The sequence below is a fragment of the Ranitomeya imitator genome, chromosome 7 (genome assembly GCF_032444005.1).
Source record: "Ranitomeya imitator isolate aRanImi1 chromosome 7, aRanImi1.pri, whole genome shotgun sequence".
Taxonomy (NCBI): domain Eukaryota; kingdom Metazoa; phylum Chordata; class Amphibia; order Anura; family Dendrobatidae; genus Ranitomeya; species Ranitomeya imitator.
Window position 1 is genome coordinate 194288475 of NC_091288.1, and position 9659 is coordinate 194298133.

General features: G+C 37.4%; 1 protein-coding gene across 2 annotated transcripts in view; it reads right to left on the reverse strand.

Moving 5' to 3' along the window:
• Window positions 1-9361, reverse strand: part of IL21R (interleukin 21 receptor) — a 32794-nt gene extending 23433 nt beyond the window's left edge. Inside the window, exon 1 of one of the 2 annotated variants that reach the window (XM_069734308.1) lies at window positions 9202-9361. The gene's annotated coding sequence lies outside the window, so the exon portion shown is untranslated. Of the gene's footprint in view, window positions 1-2570; window positions 2672-9201 lie in introns of those variants that run through there. The other variant, XM_069734307.1, reaches the window with a different exon arrangement.
• Window positions 9362-9659: the final 298 nt, after the last annotated feature.

A 9659-nucleotide genomic window follows, 5' to 3' on the forward strand; every position in this document is an offset into this window, starting at 1 on the left:
TGTTTTAAATAAAGATCCCTGTCCTCACCCCACTCCCACCCCCTGTGCGCTCCCCCGCTGGTAATAAAATACTCACCCAGCTCCCTCGCAGCGTCCTCTCAGCGCCAGCTTCTCCTGTATGAGCGGTCACGTGGTGCCGCCCATTACAGTCATGACTGTAATGGGCGGCACCACGTGACCGCTCATACAGGAGAAGCTGCGGCGAGGACAGGACACTGCGAGGGAGCCGGGTGAGTATTTTATTACCAGCGGGGGAGCGCACAGGGGGTGGGAGGGGGGTGGGGACAGGGATCTTTATTTAAAACAAGAAAAAAAAAAAAAAGGATTTTTCATATCTTCTTTCCAGCGAACTCTGCGGGAGAGAAGATATGAATGGCGGCTTCAGCACCAGATGCAGGGGACAGCGCTTATCTCTAGCGCTGTCTCCTGCACGCTCCGTGTGGTACCCAGTCGGCACACGGGCACACAGACACACGGACACGGATAACTCCGGTACCGATTTTTTTGGTACCGGAATTATCTGGACGTGTGAGACTGGCCTCATAGAGGAATTTATTGAGGTCCTGCAAGCGCTGTATCCACAGACCGCAGGTTGCTATAAAGGGCATGTAGACCCTGCATCTGCGTGGAAGTGGTTAAAGTGTAACCATCATCTAAATTATTTTTTTTTTTAAATCAATAGTTCATGTGAAAATAAGAAACTTTATAATACATGTTATCAGAAAGTCCTTCTGTTCCAGGACTTATCTTTCACTCTGTAAACTATGTATTCAGTGAAGACAGATTTTCCCAATACTGAGATAGGAGATGACAGTTGGTGCTCATAAAGTTCTATGGAGGGGGAGGAGCTAGAGGAACACACAGACATTCTGCTGCAAGTTCCTCTGAATTGACAGTTGCATTTTAAACTTTTTTTAAATTGTAACAGTTGTTTCAGGAGAACTTGCAGCAGAATGTCTGCGCATTCCGCTAGCTCCTCCCCCTCCATAGAACTTTATGAGCACCAACTGTCATCTCCTATCTCAGTATTGGAAAACTTGTGTTTAAATGTATTTAATGTGGATTTTATGTGTCAATTTCTAAACTAAAATCCGCAGCATTTCTACTTCTAAAATCCTCATTGAAATGAATGGATAAAATCTGAAAAAAATTGACATGCTGCAGATTTAAATTTTTTTTAATAATAACTGAAAAAAAAATATAAAAAAATCGCAGCATGTGGAGAAGATTAAGTTAAATTGCTGCAGATTTTAATTGAATAAAATCCTTACCATTTTAATGTGCGCCTCATTTACCAAAACTGTCTAAGGGCATATTCACATGATGTAATAGTGCTGCATTTTTTTTGTCACAATTTCTTAATTCCCGAAAATTAAGAAAAATCACTTTTAAAAAAAATACATCGAGATCGCATCATGTGAACATGACCCTAACACAACACCGTGTTTGTTGCTCATTTTTACCATTCGCTGCTCAGCTTTCATTTCTCAACCTTCTAGGTTAATCGAAAGCTGCTCTTTTCCTGATTGCTTTGGAAGACGTGGACAGTTTTCTTTGAGACAATCTGCCTCACCACATTTAACATTTTTCTGAATATAATAGATCCTGTGCTTCCTTCATATGAGATGGTAGAAAACATGCCATAAATTTGTATGATACTTTTAAAGGGACTCTGTCAACAGGTTTTGTCCGTCAAATCTGAAAGTAGCATGATGTGGGGGCAGAGACCCTGATTCCAGCGATGTGTCACTTACTGGGCTGCTTGCTGTCGTTTTGATAAAATCCCTGTTTTATTAGCAGGAGATTGTCACTAGAGGACTGGGAAACCTGCTGCAAAGTAGTCTATATTCATGAGCTCTGCATAACCCCGCCTCCACCACTGATTGGCAGCTTTGTGCCTGTACCCAATGTACAGCAGCCAATCAGTGGCGGGGCGGAGTTATACAGATATCAGTATTCAGAGAACTGCTAGATCTGCAGCAGATTAAATTGCGATTTTATCAAAACTGCAGCAAGCAGCCTAGTAAGTGATATATCACTGGAATCAGGGTCTCTGCCCCTACATCATGCTGCTTTCAGATAGGGCAGCACAAAAACTGATGACAGATTCCCTTTAAACAATGTTTGGTATAAAAAATGTCTCCTGGAGCTATTTTATTAATTAGAAAATGTCTCAGATGTCTTAAAAGTCTAAACACATACATATAGTTTTCTCACAAAGTACAAGGAACATGAGAACATTTAGGAGGACAATTTAGTATCGGAGAGAGTTTTGCATGCATGACAATATTGTGATTAAAATCTCATTAGGGTCAATTTTTTTTGTAAACACCTAACATTTCGGTTATGCTTTTTGATAGCCTTTAAAAAAATGTAAAAAAAATTAAAATATTCCACCACCAATGTTTTTACCACCCAAACAATCCCGAGTGTGAATATACAAAAAATTAAAAAAGTTGCAAAAAAAAATATATATATATTCTAAAGTGATTGTCATTAATTATTAACGAACTCTATGCAAATGATCATTACCATTATTTACGAGAGGTTGGACAATGATAACGAAGTACCTTGATTTAGATGGCCATTGTCTCCTCGGATCGGTCCTCTAGGGGAGCGATGGTTGTCTGAGCTCAGCTGTGCTGTCACTTCATGTGTAGACGGAATGATTGCGATCTGAAACTTTCCGCAGATGAACAACTACATTGTATGACAAATGTCTTTCGCAAGGATGTGGTAGTGGGGGAGGGGAATATACAGACGGCTCCGATTTGAGAAAATTGTGGGTGATAAAAGTGCTAATGTACAACTGAGTAAAGATAATAACCGACGACGTTCATGGTATCAGTCATTTTCTTAGCAATTAGACGAGAGTCCTTAATAAAGGTCACAGTCCTTCAATCATCCAACATGCCCAATCCAAGACACATCTGCTGCCGGGGACAATAATTTGGGTCAGATTGATGGCCAATTCTGTGGACGTTATCACAGAAGAGAACAAAGAGAAGAGAGGGGAAAAAATGAGAAAAATGCCAAGAAAAAAAATCCCTGAGCTCAGAGTAATTAATACTTATCCTTCAAACACTTCATCAGAAATGACTCCTTCTTTTCATGATAATCTTGCAATCCAGGCTGACTAATAAACGAGCAAAACTTTTGTTCATCAGGTGAAAAGATCTTTTTTGTTGCACAAAAGATTGTGGTTCTTGACAGCACGTCGCCCTGTGTAAACAGGACTTGGGCTGCCGAGAACAATAGCAGCCTATGTATGCTGAACAAATCATCAGGCGTGGCTTTGCCACTAATAATGATGAATTATTACAGATCATTAGGCGTGGCTTTGCCACTAATAATGATGAATTATTACAGATCATTAGGCGTGGCTTTGCGACTAATAATGATGAATTATTATAGATCATTAGGCGTGGCTTTGCCACTAATAATGATGAATTATTACAGATCATTAGGCGTGGCTTTACGACTAATAATGATGAATTATTATAGATCATTAGGCGTGGCTTTGCCACTAATAATAATGAATTATTGCAGATCATTAGGCGTGGCTTTGCCACTAATAATGATGAATTATTACAGATCATTAGGCGTGGCTTTGCCACTAATAATGATGAGTTATTACAGATCATTAGGCGTGGCTTTGCCACTAATAATGATGAATTATTGCAGATCATTAGGCGTGGCTTTGCCACTAATAATGATGAATTATTACAGATCATTAGGCGTGGCTTTACGACTAATAATGATGAATTATTATAGATCATTAGGCGTGGCTTTGCCACTAATAATGATGAATTATTGCAGATCATTAGGCGTGGCTTTGCCACTAATAATGATGAATTATTACAGATCATTAGGCGTGGCTTTGCCACTAATAATGATGAGTTATTACAGATCATTAGGCGTGGCTTTGCCACTAATAATGATGAATTATTGCAGATCATTAGGCGTGGCTTTGCCACTAATAATGATGAATTATTACAGATCATTAGGCATGGCTTTATGACTAATAATGATGAATTATTATAGATCATTAGGCGTGTCTTTGCCACTAATAGTGATGAATTATTATAGATCATTAGGCGTGGCTTTGCGACTAATAATGATGAATTATTACAGATCATTAGGCGTGGCTTTGCCACTAATAATGATGAATTATTACAGATCATTAGGCGTGGCTTTATGACTAATAATGATGAATTATTATAGATCATTAGGCGTGGCTTTGCCACTAATAATGATGAATTATTGCTGATCATTAGGCATGGCTTTGCCACTAATAATGATGAATTATTGCAGATCATTAGGCGTGGTTTTGCCACTAATAATGATGAATTATTACAGATCATTAGGCGTGGCTTTGCCACTAATAATGATGAATTATTATAGATCATTAGGCTTGGCTTTGCCACTAATAATGATGAATTATTATAGATCATTAGGCGTGGCTTTGCCACTAATAATTATGAATTACTGAAGATCATTAGGCGTGGCTTTGCCACTAATAATGATGAATTATTATAGATCATTAGGCATGGCTTTGACACTAATAATGATTAATTATTACAGATCTTTAGGCGTGGCTTTGCCACTAATAATGATGAATTATTACAGATCATTAGCCGTGGCTTTGTGACTAATAATGATGAATTATTATAGATCATTAGGCGTGGCTTTGCCACTAATAATGATGAACTATTACAGATCATTAGGCGTGGCTTTACGACTAATAATGATGAATTATTATAGATCATTAGGCGTGGCTTTGCCACTAATAATGATGAATTATTGCAGATCATTAGGCGTGGCTTTGCCACTAATAATGATGAATTATTACAGATCATTAGGCGTGGCTTTGCCACTAATAATGATGAGTTATTACAGATCATTAGGCGTGGCTTTGCCACTAATAATGATGAATTATTGCAGATCATTAGGCGTGGCTTTGCCACTAATAATGATGAATTATTACAGATCATTAGGCGTGGCTTTACGACTAATAATGATGAATTATTATAGATCATTAGGCGTGGCTTTGCCACTAATAATGATGAATTATTGCAGATCATTAGGCGTGGCTTTGCCACTAATAATGATGAATTATTACAGATCATTAGGCGTGGCTTTGCCACTAATAATGATGAGTTATTACAGATCATTAGGCGTGGCTTTGCCACTAATAATGATGAATTATTGCAGATCATTAGGCGTGGCTTTGCCACTAATAATGATGAATTATTACAGCTCATTAGGCGTGGCTTTACGACTAATAATGATGAATTATTATAGATCATTAGGCGTGTCTTTGCCACTAATAGTGATGAATTATTATAGATCATTAGGCGTGGCTTTGCGACTAATAATGATGAATTATTACAGATCATTAGGCGTGGCTTTGCCACTAATAATGATGAATTATTACAGATCATTAGGCGTGGCATTATGACTAATAATGATGAATTATTATAGATCATTAGGCGTGGCTTTGCCACTAATAATGATGAATTATTGCAGATCATTAGGCATGGCTTTGCCACTAATAATGATGAATTATTACAGATCATTAGGCGTGGCTTTGCCACTAATAATGATGAATTATTATAGATCATTAGGCTTGGCTTTGCCACTAATAATGATGAATTATTATAGATCATTAGGCGTGGCTTTGCCACTAATAATTATGAATTACTGAAGATCATTAGGCGTGGCTTTGCCACTAATAATGATGAATTATTATAGATCATTAGGCATGGCTTTGACACTAATAATGATTAATTATTACAGATCTTTAGGCGTGGCTTTGCCACTAATAATGATGAATTATTACAGATCATTAGGCGTGGCTTTGCCACCAATAATGATGAATTATTATAGATAATTAGGCATGGCTTTGACACTAATAATGATTAATTATTACAGATCTTTAGGCGTGGCTTTGCCACTAATAATGATGAATTATTATAGATCATTAGGCGTGGCTTTGACACTAATAATGATGAATTACTGCAGATCATTAGGCATGGCTTTGCCACTAATAATGATAAATTATTACAGATCATTAGGCGTGGCTTTGCCAATAATAATGATTAATTATTATAGATCATTAGGCGTGGCTTTGCCACTAATAATTATGAATTACTGCAGATCATTAGGCGTGGCTTTGCCACTAATAATGATGAATTATTATAGATCATTAGGCGTGGCTTTGACACTAATAATGATGAATTACTGCAGATCATTAGGCATGGCTTTGCCACTAATAATGATAAATTATTACAGATCATTAGGCGTGGCTTTGCCAATAATAATGATGAATTATTATAGATCATTAGGCGTGGCTTTGCCACTAATAATTATGAATTACTGCAGATCATTAGGCGTGGCTTTGCCACTAATAATGGTGAATTATTACAGATCATTAGGCGTGGCTTTGCCACTAATAATGATGAATTATTACAGATCATTAGGCGTGGCTTTGCCACTAATAATGATGAATTATTACAGATCATTAGGCATGGCTTTGCCGCTAATGATGATGGCTGATCGGTAAATATTAACTGATCAGCGATTGTTTAATGTTAAAAGTTGAGTGGTGTAAACCCACCTTTAGGGCTTGTGAACACGACCGAGTTACTCGATGGTTTTCACAGATAGCGCTCTTACCAATGATATTCTATGAGACTTTGCACGTGTCTAATTTTTTCCTCAGTCCGAGAGGTACACCCAAATAATTGGAGCCATGACCAATTTTGATCTGTAAATTGGCAATGCAAGTGTACGCGTCCATGAAAAAAAAATCATGACATCCAAGAGCGGCCGGATTTTCAACCACTAACATAATGGAGAAAGCGGAGAAACTTTTCACCCCACTTACAAAAAAACTGATGTTGCTCATGAACAGTGCAAGAGTGTTCACAATATACAATGCCCCCATAATCATTACCTAAGGAGCGTTGCTCATGAATAGAACAAGCGTGTTAACAATAAAAGGTTTCAGCAGAATGCCCCCATAAATAGTGCTGTATCAGTGTCCCCCATAAAAGAAGACCACTCCACAGAACACCATCATGAGAACACACCAATAATTTAGATTTTTCATCTCTGTATCTGATTGCTACCGTTTTTTACATTTTCCAGCCTTCTGACTGAGGCTTATTAAACTCATTGTTTTTGGATTCATATAATGTTTTGTGCAATTTGCATCTTTTTTTTTGGATGAACGGAAACAACCCTCTATGCTGCGCGGTAACTATCACATTGTATTCTACCGGTCAGTGTGAAGACAATTATACCCAATTTATATATTTGTTTTTTACTACTTTTGCACAATAAAAACACCTAGAATAATCGTACAGATTTTTGATAATTTTTTTAAGGGATGAGAAAAAAAACAACAACTTGCTTTGTTTTGCAAAGATTTTTTTCAGAAGGTCAAATTATATGATCATTTATATTATCGGTCATTATAGATGTGATTATACCAATTTACTATAGTGTCAGAAGAAAGCCCCCAATAAACGATATTGCTACTCGAGAGAGACTATAGAGACGATAAATACCCGATTGCGAAAATCCAGTAAAATAAATTATTGCATCATACTGTTCTGTGCAGTTTATAATAACGTCAGAAGCAGTTTCTTTTTTGTCTCTTCTTTTTCTCTTTATGTTTACCAGAAGTGATACCCATTATAACAACAGAGAGGAAGGATTGTGTGGGATGGTTTTGTACATTGGAGTGTGGAGAGGGAGGAAAGCATCCAAGTCTTCAGGGAGGGCAAATCACACAAAATATGTCAGTTAAGATAGGTAGGAAAGTACAATGATTCTCTTCCAGGCGGAATGTTGTGAATTATGTAGAGAGAGGAAAGAACACAGGCAGATGCTACAGAAATCGGTACAAGAAAAAGTGCACAGCTTTTTACAAGAAACAGATCTGATAACTGCAATGAACCCGTGAGATCATCAGAAAAAGAAAGATCAATATCCAGAATGCCAAGATGCCATGAAAAAGACTAACTCCTCAGCAATTCACTACACAAAACAGAGCTTCCACCATGCTACAGTGTTTCTTGTACATGGTATTGTACATCAGAGTGTGGAGAGGGAGGAAAGGATCCAAGTCTTCAGGGAGGGCAAATTACACAAAATATATCAGTGTAGATAGTTGGGAAAGTACACTGATCCTCTGCAAGGGGAATGTTGTGAATTATCTAGAGAGAGGAAAGTACCAAGGCATATTCTACATTAATCAGTACAGGAAAAAGTGCACATCTTTTTTTTACAAGAAACAGATCTGATAACTGTAACGAACCCGTGTGATCATCACAAAAAGAAAGATCAATGTCCAGGATGCAAAGACGCCATGAAAAAGACTCGCTCCTCAGCAATTCACTCCACAAGACAGAGCTTCCACCATGCTACAGTGTTTCTTGTACATGGTATTGTACATCAGAGTGTGGAGAGGGAGGAAAGGATCCAAGTCTACAGGGAGGGAAAATTACACAAAATATATCAGTCTACATAGGTAGAAAAGTACACTGATCCTCTGCAGGGGGAATGTTGTGAATTATGCAGAGAGAGGAAAGTACCCAGGCAGATTCTACAGGAATCAGTACAGGAAAAAGTGCACAGCTTTTGTTTACAAGAAACAGATCTGATAACTGTAACAAACCCGTGTGATCATCACAAAAAGAAAGATCAATGTCCAGGATGCAAAGACGCCACTCGCTCCTCAGCAATTCACTCCACAAGACAGAGCGTCCACCATGCTACAGTCTTTCTTGTAGGGATCAGAACACATTGATTTCTTGCATAAATATACAGTGGAAGTTTCCATTCAATAACAGCAAGCAAATATCTCGATATCTACGAGGATTTGATATGCAAAGTGCAATAAGAAACTGCACACATTTTCAATTTACACCATAAATTTACTTTCTCAGGTACAGCACCATGGAATTAATGGTGCTATATAAATAAATAAATAAATAATAATAATAATAAAAATAATAATTTTGCATTTGCACCATTTGCAATATACATTTGTTACATGAGATCCACCACCCCCTCAAAAAAATAAACATTCCCATAATATTCCTAATATTGAGGTCATATAATATCTGTACATCTCAACTCTGCCAATTAATGTGGCTACTAAATTTACTCCTGAAGTTGGAGAATTCTTACCTCTGCTTTAAGGATGGAAGCGACACCCAGGAATTAATCTTAAGTCCTCATCGATAAGGAAGAAAAAAAATCCAGAAATGATCTTTTCATATTTCTGATATTTAACCATTTCTAAGTGTTAGCTGCTGCAGCCGTCCTTTCATTGTCACTTACATCTGCCGCTTCCGTTACTGCATTGCCCTGTCCTGTGAGACTATGACATTTCACTCCAAGGAGGAACTAGTTTCTTATTCATTTTTGTGTTATTAGTCACAAGCCATACTAGAAATGTTTCATTTTCTGTTCACGTTTACATGAGATGTGCAGATAAATACAGTCTATTGTTCCCTGCTATCTGTCACATTAATTTTTTCCCATGGGTTTTTGAGCAATTTACATCAAAAACCTCTTCGTGCACTATTTGTATAAGCTTTATATTGCGTGTGGCGATATTTTTTCTCATATGTTTTTGGAAAAGT